The sequence below is a fragment of the Brassica oleracea genome, chromosome C4 (genome assembly GCF_000695525.1).
Source record: "Brassica oleracea var. oleracea cultivar TO1000 chromosome C4, BOL, whole genome shotgun sequence".
Lineage (NCBI taxonomy): Eukaryota > Viridiplantae > Streptophyta > Magnoliopsida > Brassicales > Brassicaceae > Brassica > Brassica oleracea.
In genome coordinates this window covers 16,313,367-16,332,280 of record NC_027751.1, presented here as the reverse complement: position 1 = coordinate 16,332,280, position 18,914 = coordinate 16,313,367, and the positions used below count along the sequence as shown (strand labels likewise).

Sequence of the window (18,914 nt, the reverse complement as noted above, 5' to 3'; positions counted from 1 at the left end):
ACAATAATTTTTTTCTTAATATTTGTTAATACTTCTAAATGTCAAATTAAGAAAAAATGAAAATAGTGTCATTTAGTTGATTACATATATATATATATATAAGTACATCTATATTTTTAAATACAATTGTTTCACAGACAAAAATATGCTATAATTTTTTCTTTTATATTACAATTTATTTTATATGTCAAATTATTTTTCAATGTTGATTCAATGTTCGAATAACGTTCTAGAGAGACTTTGACGACGTTTAAGCATATGCGTTGTAACTTCTAGATATTATTTGACCTGATAATTGGTTGTTTTTGACAATAATTTAGAGAGAGTTTTTTAGTATTTGGAGCCTTCATAATAAAATAGCAAAAACATACGGAAAATCATTAAATTATGATCTAACCATAAGAAGATTGACCTTTTTAAAAAAAAATGAAATGCTAAATTTATTAATCATCAGCAAATATTTATGTACAAAGGGGAATAATTTTTTTAATAAAGCCTAAGTATGTGTACTAAACCAGTGTTGCATCAGTCCTCGAAGTCGAGGTTTGGCCGAGTAGTTCACTGACCAAATTTGATTCTTCACTGTCCTCCCAATAACTTTGTCCAACTGATTAACTTGACGAGGCCTTTTAAGATGCCTTATATCATTTCTTTCTCTCCAAATCATGTAAACTGTGGTTTGAAACACAAGCCGCAAGAGAATATAGGTGAGACGGTCAAACCCATGAGTAGCAAGGTGAACAAAAGTCTCTTACCAATCAGGATCAGGGGGACGACCTAGAAGCGTACCAACAACCTCTAACCAGAGCGTGTAAGTGTAAGGGCAAGCGAAAAAGATGATCCCTCGTTTCGTTTGGTTCGCCACAAAATAGGCAGCCTTGAACCAGACCACAAGCGCGCATTCGTTCACCTGTAGACAACATGTTTCTTATTTAAAGCCATGTAATAAAGGCAAACTTTGGTACCCCTAGTTGAAACCAAATCAGTTTGCTCCATGGTATAGTCGGACGTCGAACACTAATCTTTTGCCAAGTCTCAGCTCTAGTGAACTTCTTGCTGAACTCATTCTCGTTTCTCCCCCATAGTACAACATCGGGACTGATAAGGTCCTCTTCCAGTTATGGGTTTCCATGGCCTGGATGAGAGTTCTCATTTGTCTATCATGACATTTGCGAAACTGTTAGCCACCATCACCCTGCACATCACTGATCAGAGCTGCCCTCACTATACCGAGTTTCTGGGCCTCGATGTTTGCTTAAACATCAATTCATTAGACTGAGTAAAATGGAGTAGTTGAATCTATTATTCAACTGTTGAATTATTGTAGTGATGATGTTGGAAATGAGAAAAGAAGGACGTAGATTCATCCGAGTTAAATTAATTTAACTTGTTGAATAATTAAAAAATGGAGTCGACACTGACTAAATGGTTTTTTTATTCATCTCAGTTATTCATATGAATAATATTGTAGCAAATAGTTTTTTTTTATTAAAAAAAAGTATATCAAAAGCATCATTTTTATTTATAAATAGAAACTTGGTTCATGTGATTTGGATACATAAATTTATTCTATATTATTATTCAACAATAGTTTTATTATATAAATAATATTTTATGTGAAATAGATCACTTTTTTATAATTTATAATAAAAAATTGAAAATTAAAATTTTTCTTAATTTGTGAGAACAAATCTAAATGTCAAAGTAAGAAAAATAGAAATAGTGTCATTTAGTAGATTACATATAAAAGTACATCTATATTCGTAAATACAATTGTTTCATAGACAAAAATATGCTATATTTTTCTCCTTTATATAGATTACAATTTATTTTATATGTCAAATTATTTTCCAATTTAGATTTATTGTTCGAACAACATTCTAGAGAGAGTTTGACGATGTTTTAGCATATGCGTTTTAAACTCTAGATATTATTTGCGCTGATAATTGGTTAGTTTTAACAATAGTTTAGATGTATAAAGACATAGTATTCATTACTTATTCCAACCATAAAAAATGTTTAATTAATCTTTTTGATATAATTTTAATAAAATCTCTCTTATTAAAATAGAAACATTCTCTTGGACCTAACTTATTTTGTAAGCTTCTCTCTTATTAAAACAGACTCATTCACATGGACCTACGTTTTGTATGTTTTTAAATTAAATGCAACATTCTGCTAAATATTAAAACCCAACCTAAATCATTTATATCTTTCTTCCTTATAAAAACATTAAAACTTCATTAGAGATAATTATGGAAAATAACATAATACTACTAACTATGTTTCCAAATAACACAATAATTAATCTTGTCTCCAAACAATATAAAACATTGTCTTATGTTTTTAATAAATTTGTATTAATCTTCTTTTAAATTATTTAGTAAATAAAAAATTGATTAAAACACTCAAATAATTTATAAAAATTTGAAAATAAGTATAAATATTTTTATTAACTAATTTATTGAATAGGATATCAATTAAATTAATTAAGTATTTTATTTATAATTTCATATATAAAACATTTCATTCATTAAACTAAAAATAATTTCAAATGGGATTAAATATTGTATATAAATTAATTATTATAGACAATTAATTACATAAAAATATATACTTAAAAATTTAACAAAAATATATATAATCCAATAAATTGCAAAGATTTCATTAAAAGATTATAAGAATCGGGTTGAAATATATGAAAAACAAAATTAAGTAATATATTATATAGTTTTAAATTTAATATAAACATATAATAATATAATAATATAGTTTTAAAATACACTAAAATAAAAATTTTTATAGCATTATTAATTTTATAAATTACATTATGTTAAAAAGATCTTCCTACGCTTTTAAAGCGCAGATCATAATCAAGTTTCAATTAAATATGCTCCTCCATTATAAGGTAACTAGGTAATAATCCGCGCCATGCTCGGAGCAAGATATTTTATGATTATTTAAATATTATGTTAAAAATATATTTTAAAACTATATTTTAAAAATAATAACAAAACATATGTAAAGATATTTTAATGATTTTATCAAATTGAAATTGTAAAAGTATTTTTTATCATTTCAAGTATAATACATATTTTGAAATTGTTGAAATAAAATTATTTATATATTTTAGTATAGTAAAATTATGTATATATATATATATATATATATATATAAAGACATAGTATTCATTACTTATTCCAACCATAAAAAATGTTTAATTAATCTTTTTGATATAATTTTAATAAAATCTCTCTTATTAAAATAGAAACATTCTCTTGGACCTAACTTATTTTGTAAGCTTCTCGCTTATTAAAACAGACTCATTCACATGGACCTACGTTTTGTATGTTTTTAAATTAAATGCAACATTCTGCTAAATATTAAAACCCAACCTAAATCATTTATATCTTTCTTCCTTATAAAAACATTAAAACTTCATTAGAGATAATTATGGAAAATAACATAATACTACTAACTATGTTTCCAAACAACACAATAATTAATCTTGTCTCCAAACAATATAAAACATTGTCTTATGTTTTTAATAAATTTGTATTAATCTTCTTTTAAATTATTTAGTAAATAAAAAATTGATTAAAACACTCAAATAATTTATAAAAATTTGAAAATAAGTATAAATATTTTTATTAACTAATTTATTGAATAGGATATCAATTAAATTAATTAAGTATTTTATTTATAATTTCATATATAAAACATTTCATTCATTAAACTAAAAATAATTTCAAATGGGATTAAATATTGTATATAAATTAATTATTATAGACAATTAATTACATAAAAATATATACTTAAAAATTTAACAAAAATATATATAATCCAATAAATTGCAAAGATTTCATTAAAAGATTATAAGAATCGGGTTGAAATATATGAAAAACAAAATTAAGTAATATATTATATAGTTTTAAATTTAATATAAACATATAATAATATAATAATATAGTTTTAAAATACACTAAAATAAAAATTTTTATAGCATTATTAATTTTATAAATTACATTATGTTAAAAAGATCTTCCTACGCTTTTAAAGCGCAGATCATAATCAAGTTTCAATTAAATATGCTCCTCCATTATAAGGTAACTAGGTAATAATCCGCGCCATGCTCGGAGCAAGATATTTTATGATTATTTAAATATTATGTTAAAAATATATTTTAAAACTATATTTTAAAAATAATAACAAAACATATGTAAAGATATTTTAATGATTTTATCAAATTGAAATTGTAAAAGTATTTTTTATCATTTCAAGTATAATACATATTTTGAAATTGTTGAAATAAAATTATTTATATATTTTAGTATAGTAAAATTATGTATATATATATATATATATATATATATATATATTTATTAAATGAAATTTATAATCATATAATTTTATGATTATTTATATCTTGTTATACCAAAAATTTAATTCATTGACCACAAAAAAATTTCAATGTGAAACTTTAATTTATATTCATTTTTAAAAAAAATTAAATATTTTATATATCATTTTTATTTATTTTCATAATATAAATTAAACAAAAAGAAGATGATACGCAAATTGTTATCAAATTTTCATTATTCAAAATTATTCGTTGTCATATATATATTTATGTCATATTTGGTAATTCCATAGTTTTTATTTAAGAAAAGAAAGAAGAATCTATTATGTGATTACTACTTAATTTTATGGTTAGTTTAATAAAACTATAATCTATATTTAGACGGATAAACTTATTTCCTTAATGATTCTAAGAGTCATTCTAGTGATGACACATTGCAACACTCAAATGTTGTAATGCTTCTCATTTAGTTTATAAGGATTATGGAAACAATATTATTCTAATATATATGTGTCCAAACAACATAATAATTAATCTTGTAATCAAACAATATAAAAAATTAGGTCTCATCTTTTTAATTATTTTTATCTGTTTTCATTCAGGAAAAAAAATAATTATGACTTATTTTTGCAGGTTTAGATACTTCAAAATAATTTCAATCAAATAAGTTGATTATTTTATTTATATTTTCATAAACATTACGTTCATTTAAATTAAAATAAATTTCCATATTAATTTAAATACTGTATATTAATAAAAATAATAAATAGATATCAAAAAAAAAAATTTAACTAAAACTTATCAAAATATATTATACAATTAATCAAATAAATTGGAGATATTTTTTTAAATTTATTACAAAAAGAGTTGAAATTAGCTTTGATTCGCTTTTATTACCAGTATCGGACGAAATATTGAAAAAAGGAAAATCATTCCATTCTTGTCCCTTCTTGGATTTAAAAACCCGTAGATACTGGAGTATTCGAAGCCATCTTGTCTGCTGGTGAAATTTTTGGGGAGACAACCTCAAATTGCCAGCATAAAAATTGAGTCGTGCTGTTCATAATTGAAATATATAGAGCATAAGAGTATTTATAAAAAGTCTTGTCAATATGATATTTATGAACACAAAAATATATTCATAATTGGGAAAATTTTATGTTTTAGTTGAAATATATAGAGCATAAGAGTATTTATACAAAGTCTTGTCAATATGATATATATGAACACAAAAATATATTTATAATTGGGAAAATTTTATGTTTACCACTTTCATGGTACCACTTTTCATCTTTTCCACCACTAAAGAGACGTTTTCAAAAATACATTCTTCGTTAAGTAGCAAAAGACACTTATACCCTTGTTATCTATATATATAATAAATCATTATTTAAATAAATAAAAAAACAATAATAATTTTTTTAATTCGAACCTTTTATAATTTTGTTTTTGAATTTTGTTTTTGATTTTTTTATTTCTTTTTGAAAATTGAAAATTATGTTTGAAACTATTTTTAAAAAGTTTTAAATTATTTTTTTAAGTATTTATTTATATTTATTAGAATCATAAATTTCACATTCCAAAAACCCTACCCCACCTCTCAACTTTAAACCCTAAGTCTAGATTAGTTAATTCTAGGGGTATAAGTATCTTTTACCCTTCATTAAAAGAGAGGGTAAAAATAATTAGTGTAAACATAAAAAGTGGTACTATGAATGTGGTATTTGTGGCAATTTTCCTTCATAATTTACATAAAAATAAATAAATAAATAAATAAATATATATATAAACATTATACATTGAAAATACGTACATTTTACAATAAATATACTTTATAATAATAATTATGAAAATGTTCAAAACATATTTATCTGAAGATAAATATTTAAAACTAATTATAAACAACAAATATAAACTGATTATAATATGAACCAAATTATTAGCAAGATAGATTACACAAAACAATGATAATAGTGTTAATGAAGTCACATAAATTAAATATTATACAACTAAAATTTCTCTTCACACTAAACAACATCAATTAGTTTATAAAATTTCTTTAATCAATTTCATCATTTTGATATATAAAGAGAAATTTAGTTCATGTCATTTGGATGCATAATTTTATTTTCGTATATTATTATTATTATTCAACAATTAATTTTATTATATAAGTAATTTTTATGTGAAATAGATCAATTTTTATAATTAATAAATAAAACATTTATAATTAGTTAATTTTTATTTATGTATTTTAGTTTTAGCTGATAATTGTTATTGGCATGTATTTACAAAACAAAAACATAAAAGTAGAATTGGTTGTTGAATTTTTTTAAATAAAACCATTGTAAAGTACGAATGTTGAATGAATTTGTAGAAGAGAGATAAAGTGATGTGGAATGTAAAAATAAACAAAATAGGGTATTGAATAATATATCTATTGTACACAGTTTTAGAGAAACTCTAATCATAACACTATATTTGATGTTGAAATAACACTAAATTTGATATTTTGGTGTTAAATTTTATTTTACAGTTGCAATCATAACACCAAATCTAAGAAAACAATATCATATGTAATTTTAAATTTTTTTTTTGTAATACTTTAATTATTTGTAATTATTAATTTATCATATTTTGATTTATGTGTATTTTTGTTATAGTTTTATGTTCTTACTATGTATTTAAACTTTGTATGTTTTTTAACTAGTTTATATATTAATTTATTTTATGTAAAATATCATGTACAGTTAAAAAGTATACTATCAAATATGAAAAGTAAAGAATAAGTGTAGCTATATTATTAAATGAAAAATGAAAAATATATTATCTTAATGTTTAATGTGATTAATAATAATACATTAGCTTTACTATTATGTTATTATATTGATTTTAAAATAATTTAACAATATTAGTTATTCATTATTTAATAATTATAATTTAAATATAAAATTATAATTGATAAATTTTGAAGATAAAAATATATTACATTGTACTAATTTATAAACGAAATTTATATTATACTAACTTTAAAAATATATCACATCGAACTAATTCTCAGAATTATTATACTCAGACCATAAGTGTTCAAATAATGCATTTGCAGTTTAATATGAGCTTTTCTATCTTTGATTTGCTTGTGCCGACCTAAGTTTTTAAAATCGAGCATCATTATCACATGTTATCTCAACTTTTATAGTTGGGTCTTGAAATCATTCTTAAATTGTTGCATCAATATCACATTTTTCCTCTCTAATTATATTAACATTATATAATACATGAAGTCATTAAATCATGCAATACTTTCTTACTCATAAACCGTGCTGATCTTTTATTAAATTGATTGAAGGACTCCAAATGCATGTTCCACATCTTTTCTATAAAATTCTTGCTTCTTTTCAAATATTTTTTTCCCGGGCCACATGGTCGTTAAATTGTTTGAACAAGAATGTACCACTTTGGATATATTCCATCAGCTAGGTAATAACCCATGTTGTAATTTTCCCATAATAACCTCCTAATTGGCAGCCGGAGCAGTGTCTTGAACTAGATTATCAAAAAGATAAGAGGTCTGTAGCACATTAGTATCATTGTAAGATCCTAGTAAACCAAAATATATATGTCAAATCCAAAGATCATAATCAGTTACAGCCTCTAGAATAATAGTGAGAGATCCACGACAGCCAACATATCCTCCTCCCCAAGTTCTTGGGCAGTTTATCATCTCCAATGCATGCAATCTAAACTATCGAACATACCTAGAATCCTAGTTCACCAAGTTAAAGCAATGCAACATTATTGGCGTCAAGTGATCTAAGATAGCAGCTTGAAAAAACCTTGACAACAGCATGCAAAAATCGCTCCAAATTTTCTATAGTTGTAGATTCCCCTATTTTAATATACTTATTGGTAGAATCCGCCGGTAAAACATATACCAACATTGGAAAGAAAACCGTTATTTTTTTAAAACCAGACAAAATAGGTTTACCAATATCATATCTTTGTTGGACAAAGTAATTATCATGTATCTGAATAGCTTCATAAATACGCAAAAACAAAGGACGGCTCATCCGAAATCTTCTCCAAAACAAATGTTTATCTTAAAAATAATTTTTGAAGAGACTGAGAGAAGCATTTTCCCAGTAAGGGTTGACTACTACATGACCGGGTATAGATCCTCCATTTAAAGCCTCAGAGTCAACTAGGTTTTGAGCAATGAAAAAATTATTGTTTGTGATAACTTGATATCATCATAAAATAATTATCTAAAGATAATGATGAAGAATATTTTATTTGAGATGAAGTACTTAAGTGAAAATTGATCTTTCATAAGTAGAAACTAGAGTTTGACCCGCGCTTAGAAAGTGCGGGTTTGTTTTCACTTAACGATCCTCAATTGATTAAAAACTACCATTTTTTTTGTTTCGAATACAATTGAGCTTTTATATTTTCATCATTTGTTTTTTTCAAAATATATTTACATATTAAAAAAATGCATTCTCATTATTGAAATGTAGTAACAATATGAATTATTGATTTTAAATTGAAAATGAGTTTATATTGCCGTATATTTGTATTATAGTTCTAATCATTAATCCATACTTTTTTTATCCATATTCGATTTAGAAGCAAATACAATTTTGACTCATTCTTTCAAAGCGCGTATTGTTGACCATTTTTGATAAAATTTGCATGAATTTATAAATTGTTATAATGTTTGAGTTTGAAACAGTGTTTTGATATCCGACTCAGACTCGTGGTCTAACCTGTATACCCATCACATTGTTATAATCCGGTTCAAATTTAATGGAAAAATTGTTAACTAAAAATCTGAAAGAAATCCGGTAAAAATGCAAAACCCTGCTAACCAACTAGTTGGAAGTAATCTTTATAAAAATGATTTAATACGATATATCACATGGTCGAATTTGATAGGATCCCGATAGACTGTAATCATATTGCTGTAGTTCATTGTTATATGAAAAATTTAAGTAATTATGTTTTAAAGAAAAAACACACGTGGCTAAAGTTGTTTTTCTACTGATTTGTGTATGATAAAGATATTGTTTGTGTATAATTGGTTTTCAAAAAAATACAATTCTTTATGAATTTTATGTGTATAATTAAGTATGAATACTAAAAGTTATTTTCTCAAATGATACTAATGGTTTTAAAATTTAAATTAATGAATAGTCTTGATTATTATGATGCAAACCCAAGATTTGCTTGGACTGCATTTGTAGTTATAGGCCCAAAACCAAAAGGCTAATATGTTATTAATGACAATTAAAAATTCTTTGGAAAAATAAAAGCATTTTAGTTAAAGTTCAGTGATTCAATAAAGAAAAGAAAACATGAAAGAAGTTGTTTGAATAATATAAATATTTTAGAATCATATATATACATATAAATACGATTAATGGGTTACGGCCTCTAGAATAATAGTGAGAGATCCACGACAGCCAACATATTGTCCTCCCCAAGTTATTGGGCAGTTTATCATCTCCAATGCGTGCAATCTAAACTATCCAACATACCTAGAATCCTTGTTCACCAATTTCAAGCGTTGCAACATCATTGGTGTCAAGTGATCTAAGATAGCGGCTTGAAAAAACCTTAATAACAACATGAAAATTGCTCAAATCTTTCTATAGTTGTAGATTCCCCTATTTCAATATACTTATTGGTGGAATCCGCCGGTAAAACATATGCCAACATTGGAAAGAAAACCGTTATTTTTGTAAACCAGACAAAATAAGTTTACCGATACCATATCTTTGTTGGACAAAGTAATTATCATCTCTCTGAATAGCTTCATAAATACGCAAACACAAAGGACGGCTCATCCGAAATCTTTGCCAAAACATCATTTCAGAAAACAAAAGATTATCTTAAAAATAATTTTTGAAAGACTGAGAGAAGCATTTTTCTAGTCAGGGTTGACTATTATATGACCGGGTATAGATCCACCATGTAAAGCCTTAGAGTCAATTAGGTTTTGAGCAATGAGAAAATTATTCTTTGCGGTAACTTGATATCGTCATAAAATAATTATCTAAAGATGATGATGAAGAATATTTTATTTCATATGAACCACCTTAGTGAAAATTGATCTTTCATAAGTAGAAATAAATAATGATGGTGATATTGATATGATTTCCAAACATGGTACCTAGTTTATAGTCACTTCATCTCCAAACATGGTATCTGTCTAAGCTGTTGAATTTTTCCAACTAAAATTTAGAAGTTGTATTTATTAGTCACTTCATGTCTTACATAATTAATCATTTTCTATAAAAAGACGAAACAATTTTAGCCATTAAATTTTTCAGCCAAAAATCAATATCTAACCATTACATTCATTAGTCATTTCATCTCTTACGTAATTTCAAAATTCAGTTTTTTTACACTGATTCATTTTATTCTTCTAAAAGTTCATGACCAAACTGGTCGTCTTACAAAGTCGCAAGAAAACTACTGCAGAAATATGCCAGTATGAAAAAACAAAAAACATTAACTACCAGAATAGATCAATACCAGTAGGTACATTCAACAAAGAGATTTTAACATACCTCAATATTTTAACAGAACACCAAAACTGTACTGTTGCACCAAGACCAAGGGAAAACACTCCTGCTAAACACAACTTTTTCACCACTTGAAATAACAGAAAAAGCAAAGACAGACCCAAGCCGGATGGAACCGAGGGAAGGGCTAAAACATAATATCAGACATTGGATTCCAGACTTGGAAAGAGGTTTGGCAAACACCGCTGCTCTGAACACCACAATCGCAGAGCTACCACAGCGGCATAGACTACACACTGTTAATAAGATATTCCACCATATATCTCTGAACCAAGCAAGCCACCCACCCAAACAGGACACCAGTAAGAGAAAAAATATGGTCCAACCAAAGTCAGATCAACCGAGAATCACAGAGGCTTCAGCTCCGAGGCCCATGCTGAAGAGCACTATCAACCTTCTATAACAGTACAGACTAAGCCAGGCTTCCAGAGAGTAAACACCCGAAGCTTCCATGGAAAATAAGGAAGAGAGAAACACGATGCTACAAGCAGGATAAAGAGGAAGGAGGGTGAAGATCCTCCTCAGCAGCGGCACAGCCAAACCATCAGGGAAGACGACATATCTGAAAAAAATGAACAAGGCGGCTAGGGTTAATTTAAGACCTTGATGCCAGCTTAAGCTACTTTTTATGAATTACTAGGGTCGGTCGCTACGCGTGGATGTTATGTATCTTATATATTAAAACAGAAGTCACAACCTTGATTCATGTGTGATTTTTTTTAAAAATGGACTCTCATTAGAAATCAGTTATCATTCATTTATTACTAATAACATGGTTTAATAATATATCACAACTAATATTACCATAACTCCTACAAAACCGGAATGGTAAACATGACCAATTTTTAATCCTTATTAATTGTAAAATCAATTTATAGATAGCCAGGATGTAAACCATTATCAAACCAGTCTGTGGACCAATATAGTATCATATTGTTATTATTCTGAACATGCAATATAAATCAAATTTTGACTAACCCCTTAGACTAACGACGAACACTATACCAAATGGGTTTAATTAACCACCATATATATATTGCGTTTATAAAACAAATTATATACACCAAATCTGAATTACAGACTAACTAATTGCACCATAATATTTTACAGGCACAATATATTATAGTGTTAAAAATTTGATGTTTTTAACAGTATCCCAAATTTTTTTATCTATTACCAATTTGATTTAGTTTTTAACGGTATGTCCAATTTGATTTAAATTTTATATATATTTCAAATTTAGAAATAAAAAATATGTAAAATAGTACTGTTACGTAATATGTTTTCAAAACAAAATTTGTTAGAAGAATACAAAATTTGAATTTTTTTATAATAATAATATCATAAATCACATAAACAGAGGTATGATAGAGTTAGATAATATATAATACTAAACTATATTAATTTATTGATAATTTTTTTTTATAAACTAAAATGATTTAGTATATAAAATAAAATTCGCACGGTTGTTCGGGTCGAGATCTAGTTTTTTTTTTAAGATCACAGTTCGATTTAACCGTCCCATCACTCCGTTAAAAATATACAAATGTTTTTATTCTTAAAAATGGCATCTTCTCTTTTACTATTTTTGTTCTATTATTTAAACTATTTTGTAGAAAAAGTTATTGTCTTCTCCATAAGAAATTTAAAATTCGCATAAATCTTTTTATTTATTTAGGTAGGTTAAAAAATCAGCATAAACATTTCTTATGATTTTTCTGTTTTACGAGTACATAAACCTTTTAGAGAGTTCAATGCTTGTGCTTTGGACCTCAATAAAGTTTGACTTTGGTTGCTCGATTCCTCTTGGCTCAGATTCCTTCTTGGCTCAGATTCCTCTCTTCTCCTTATTGGCTTTGATTCCTCTCTTTCATGGGTGTTTAGCTGTTGAAATATAATCTCTTTAGTTGTCAGCTAGCTTTGGACTGCGAAAGTTGTCGCCTTTGTATAATATCTTTGTTTGTGTTATATGTTTCATATAATCTTTAAGTGTAAAAAAACCTTTTAGGGAAATAGTGAAAGAGCATAAAAAATAAATATTTGCTATGTTAGGTGGTTTATAATTCGTTGTTCAACTCTGACACGAATATAATATAAATGGTATGAACCATGCATAGGGGATCCAAAACTCTACTGGAAATATTATGACAATCTTGGCCTGGTGGTGCCTGAGAAGCAGCTTCCTCAAAGAATGTTTTGAGATACTTCAGCTTCTTTGCTAGCAGAAACCTTGGCTTCCTGCATCACATCTACTACAGTTTTTGAGAATGACATGAGCTCCATCTTTTTTCCACCTGCAGTGCATGTTTCAACTCAGAACTTAAAGATCAAATTGTAATAATAATGACTTTTTGGGTGATGTCATCAAAAATAAATTAATAAATAACAGTTGGTAGTGTCCAAACTTATCGCTTTATGTGAATGAAATCGACGAACAAATATATAGCGCTGGAGGAAAAAATAGTAGCTTCTAATAGAAACATAAGAAGCACAGATATACAAAACCATAGCTTCTAATACATTGCATATTTCAATTCAAAACTTAAGAATCAAAATGTAAGAAAGAAACTCTTTGGATGGTATCATCAAGGCGCATTAAGAAATTTAAGTTAGCAGTGTTCAAACCGTAGCTTCTAATAGATGGAAAAAAAATACTCAAAACATACAAAACTACCTCAAACCTGGCTTTAAATGGTAGACTCCTCACCTAACTCTTTGCTTTTATCGAATACAACCTTTGGCGACTGAGGCAACCAATCGTCATCACCCGCTACAATCACTTTCACATCTTCGTTTCTTTAACCTATATAAAAGCAAATAGTAAATGTTTCAGAAAAAACAAAACAAAACAAAAGAAAAGTGTTATTTTTATTAATCTATACAAAGATTCCAGTTCCAATAAGGTTATTGATAAGACTAAAACTAAGGACACGTAAATAGAACAAAAAACAATCCCAAGAATCAAACAACAGTTTCAGGTCTTCCATAGCCTTAAGCATATTAACTTTATTCTATTCTCCTTTCTCTTGTGAGTTGTGAATTTCAATATACACAAAGAACTCAGTGAGCAAGAAAATCATAAAGATCAATGCTTAATGTGTGGAAACCTTTGGCTCTCTTCCTTACCGGTACCTCCAAGACATCAGATTCAAGTTTTCAAACCGAGAAGAAGAATTTAATCTCTATATTCTCTAGTTCCGTCGCCAAATCAATAACGGAAACTCACCTGTCACTGAAAACAAAATTAGAGAGCTGAACACAATACATCGTCGATAAAATAAGTTTTAGTGGTTTTAGGAATTGTGAGGATTAAATTTCAGGGGTTGAAGGAGTAAAGATAGTTCTTAATGGAGATGAATTGATGAATCTCATAACGTTTGGAGGAGAAGAATCTCAGACGAACCGACGCGAACGACCCAGCTGTTCATCACGAAGAATCGTTTCACACAACCTCCTCAAACTCCATTAATGGCTGGCGATGGATTCTTCTGATGATAAACTCTAGATGAGGAAGTATAGATAGAAGACGACGATGAACGAACACCGTGAAGAATATGCTGCTTTCCTTTCAATTGGGCTGGCCTTTTTCACAAATCAAAATATCTATAGAGCATGCCCAAATAATATAAATGAGAAGGACCGTAAACAATGAAAACAAAACCCATCAAATCGGTTTTAATGAAACGATGTGTTTTGTCTAACTGGGACACGTGTCTCACCTACGTGAGTTGATTTTCTGACATGTCCGCCTACGTGAAGGCACAAGAGAGATATAACTCTCTTTTATATAAATAGATAGATAGATAGACTAAGATAGGTCCACCCTACGTGGGATAGATCGGTTTTTATAAATGATATAAGAGTGTTTAATTTTTCTTTATGTTTTATGTTAAGTTTGGTGTGATTATGACTATGTTGATAGTAAGAGTCCGTTAATTTAAGTGATGGATTATAGACTAATTGTAAGGCATGTATTATGCATATTAATATCACTGAATCATAGACGACGAATATTGTGGTATACCAACTGACAATGGACGTAAGCATCGACCGTATCATATGTATATAGAAAATAGACAGTATATGTGTACATATATTAAAACCAAGGTATAGCAAGTATAATCAGGTTATGAGTTGGTGTGATGTATAAACAGGTGATGGTGTGTGTATAAATAGGTGACGCAGCTTTGAAGCTATAAATATGCATACAGGTCATGTGCTTAGCTCCTTAACTATCATGAAACCGCAGATACTGTGTGAGCATTAACGATGACGTATACGTCCCATCTTAAGCTATGATACAGTCCAGAAGCATCTATTGAATAAAATGATAATACAGCGCAATATGAGTGGATCCAACTCTTGTTTAATATATGTTGTCGTTGTCAAATAGGACTTACAATATGCGGATGATTGATTACGTGAAACATAATCATATTTACAATCATGATAGAATATAGAGGATACTAACTTGAATAATAACCATAACATTCCCGAGATGAGTTTTCTTTTATATTTGATTTTAAATAACCAAAATAATAAAAGTACCAAATAGTGAAATGACAAACATAATCATATTTACAATCATGATAGAATATAGAGGATACTAATTTGAATAAAACGACATAATACCAAACATTTCCGAAATGAGATATATTTTATATTTGGCTTTAAAAAACCAAAATTATAAAAGTACCAAAGAGTCAAAGACAAACTTGTTCATAAAGCAATACCAAAGATGACAAAAAACAACCAAGGAAACGACTTAAGCATAATAGAAAACGGGAAAAACTGCGGCTTGAACTCCAATCCTCTTCACCTAAGCCTTGCGTGCTTTCTTCACCATGTCTGATGCTCCTTCCGCCTGGCTACTTCCACCAGCTTCCACCTTAGCAGGCACTGAGACGGCACCGGGGTTATCATCTCCATTGTCATCGTCGCCTCCCTATTTGAATCCAAAAAAGTCCCATATATTTTAATACCGAACAGCTAAATATCTGGAAAACTTATAAACCTTACATTATCAACGAATGCAGGCTGTGGCTCACGGTCACGCTCATTGAGGAAACCTGAGACAGTAAAGGTCTGATGATTCACTGTGAAATTGAATGAACTCACCCTCACTTGGAATGTGTAGGTCTTACCTACCATGTCTGACACAAATGGTGGGGCCTGAGTTTCCTCCGGTTGACCCCTTCACCAGCCTGAGTAAATATTGGTTCAATGCGACTGCATGAATAAGTAGCCAAAAATATGAATGGCGGTTGATAAAGTACATACCAAAAGAAGGCCAGTTCCATAGGCCTTCATGTTGTGAAGTTTCGTCATCACCCCACCGAAACAGACAAACAGAGCTTCACCAGTTTCATCTGCAATAGACATCTCCACACGGTATCTAGCGGAAAGAGAACATGTATCAGATCCCAAAGGTGACTTTGTGTTAGGTCGGAAGTTCAATGTAAATGAATAAGTTGCTGATAATTAGTACATACGGGAGGACACCAACTGCATTAGTGTTGTTGCAAGGCAGACATGTAAAAGATGGGACAGTGCGCTGAAGTTTCTTGGCACAGTTTGAGTAAGAAACATAGCACCATCCCTTTTCCAACTTTATTTCAGCCACTTTACAAATAAAATCAATTTCCTACATTGTTTGAAAACCATAGTGACACACAGAAACTTATACATTCAACATTTAGCCATTATAAATCTGGTTGCCATACCTGCGAGGGAGCAAGCAGTTATGACAAAATCATTGAGCTTCGCTATGCTCAGATATTCGACCTTAGCATATCCCCTTAGCAGTGGAGAGCTGGTGTAGGCCAGTGTCTTGTGCGACCAACCTGCTGATACACGTTATGGTATCACGTACCAGAGAAAGAAGACTAGAAACTAGTATCTTCCTTAAAGCATTAATAGAGATTTGGTATTTTTCCTATTCTAGATATTAAGTAGTTTTCCTTTCTTACTTAGGGTTATGATTTGTAATAGCCCTATATAAACATATCTAATTATCAATAAAGAATCATCTTCCAGCATAACCTTATTCTCAGAGAGAGACTAGGGTTAAAGGAAGCTTTGCAATCAAGTTATCTCTACTCTTACCTGTAATCACGGCACCAGTTACGCGAGCACAAACGGCTCGTATCAATTTGGTATCAGAGCCGAACGATTCAATGGGGGACACTGAGGCGCTTACGAAACAGATCACAAAGATGATGGAGATGATGCAATCGATGAATGCAAAGATAGATGATAACATGAAAACCCAAAGTGCTAACATGAAAACTCTACAAGAGAGAATGGTGCGTCACGAAACTACTAACGAGGATCGCGGTAAGACGATCAAATTCTCACCCGAAGAACTTTCTGAAGTTGAAATATTAAGTGGAAGTAAAGGGAGCAAGGGGGCGATATCATTCGATACCAGAGCTGGTACGAGTTTTACACCATCCCAAGCTGAGAAAGACATTCCGGTGAGGAGTTGCGGCTTGGCACACGAGTCCAATTATGGGTTCTCTGGGGGATCATGGCCAAACCGATCTGTAGGAAGAGAACGAGGGCATAGGAGGACAGATGGAGGAGGAGACTGGAATGTAAGACCAATTGGAGCGGCACCACGCGACTCGCATCCAAATTGCGGAGATTATCGAAACTCGGAAGGGTTGATGGAAGGATATTACGAAACTCGTGAGGACAGAAGCAACATCTTCGAACGAAGATGTGTGAAAGCGGCCAAAATAGAGTTTCCACCATTTGATGGGACAACCGATGCTATGGAGTGGCTACAAAAGTGTGATGACTTCTTTGCGGACCAAAGAATTTTCAGTGATGATACGAAAGTTAGACAAGCAACTTTTGTTTTAACGGGCCAAGCATACCACTGGATCATCAACTTGCGAAGATTGGTAACACATAGGCTTGGATGGGGGGAGTTTAAAAGGATCTGCAAAAGTCGATTTGGAAAGGCAGATGCAGTGAACCCAGTGGGAGAATTGTCAAATCTTAGACACACGGGAACAGTGGATGAGTACTGCAGTCAGTTTGAAGAATGTCTAAGCCGACAAACTAGACTCTCGGGTGATCAACAACTATGGCAATTCTGTGCCGGGTTGACAGATAGTTTACGGAAAGAAGTTGAATATCTGCGTCCTGAAACAATTTTTGAAGCCATAGAGTATGCTAGAGATAACGAGTACAAGATTGACAATGATAAACGCACCAGGACGTTTGGTGGTCATCTAGCGCCTATCACTAAGACCCTTGGTGTATCAGCTCGGCAAGAGAATCGAGGATCAGAAGTAAAAACGAAAAAAATCAGGACCTCAAAAGCAAACGGGCCAGAAGAAATTTTGGAAAAAACTAACGCCAGCAGAGATGGCGGATCGAAGAGCGAAAGGGCTTTGTTTCAATTGCGATGACTTATACACGCCTGGCAATGTTTGTACTCCAGTTCTCTTTCATATTATGCCAGTCATGGAGGGAGATAATCAAGACGATGAGTGGATTGAGGAAGACGAGTTAGAAATCTCCATAAACGCCATGAATGGGGAACAAAACGAGCGAACCTTTCAAGTACAAGCTAATATCATGACAGGAAGAGGTTGGGTATTACTTGATACAGGGAGCACTCACCACTTTATCAAGAGCAGTTTGGTAGAGAAGTTGGGCATCCCGATGCACCAGAAACCTGGCCGGTTCGTAGCTCTTCCCAACGGAGGGTGATGTCCAATAGAAGGGTTTTGTCAAAACATGTCAATGACGGTACAAGGGCACCAATTCAAAACTGACTGCTTTGCAATTCCTCTGAAAGGTTTCGATGTGGTTCTTGGAATCAGATGGTTGAATGCATTAGGAAGAGTGATATGGGATGGACCAAATAAAACTGTCGAGTTCAATCATGGCTCCACCGTAGTTATATGGCACGGAGAAGCGGAAGAACGTGGCAAGACAAATATATCTCTTCA

General features: G+C 29.9%; 1 long non-coding RNA gene across 4 annotated transcripts; it reads right to left on the bottom strand.

The window, feature by feature from the left end:
* Window positions 1-12,963: 12,963 nt before the first annotated feature.
* On the bottom strand, window positions 12,964-14,551 carry LOC106337705. 4 transcript variants are annotated; one of them, XR_001269105.1, is made up of 3 exons: window positions 14,055-14,551; window positions 13,655-13,750; window positions 12,964-13,241 (listed from the first exon to the last, which is right to left on the bottom strand). It is a non-coding gene; the product is annotated as an uncharacterized LOC106337705 (long non-coding RNA). The 4 variants fall into 4 exon arrangements; XR_001269104.1 differs by having other exon boundaries at window positions 13,622-13,750; window positions 14,074-14,551; XR_001269106.1 differs by having other exon boundaries at window positions 13,629-13,750; window positions 14,074-14,551.
* Between the last annotated feature and the right edge of the window lie 4,363 nt (window positions 14,552-18,914).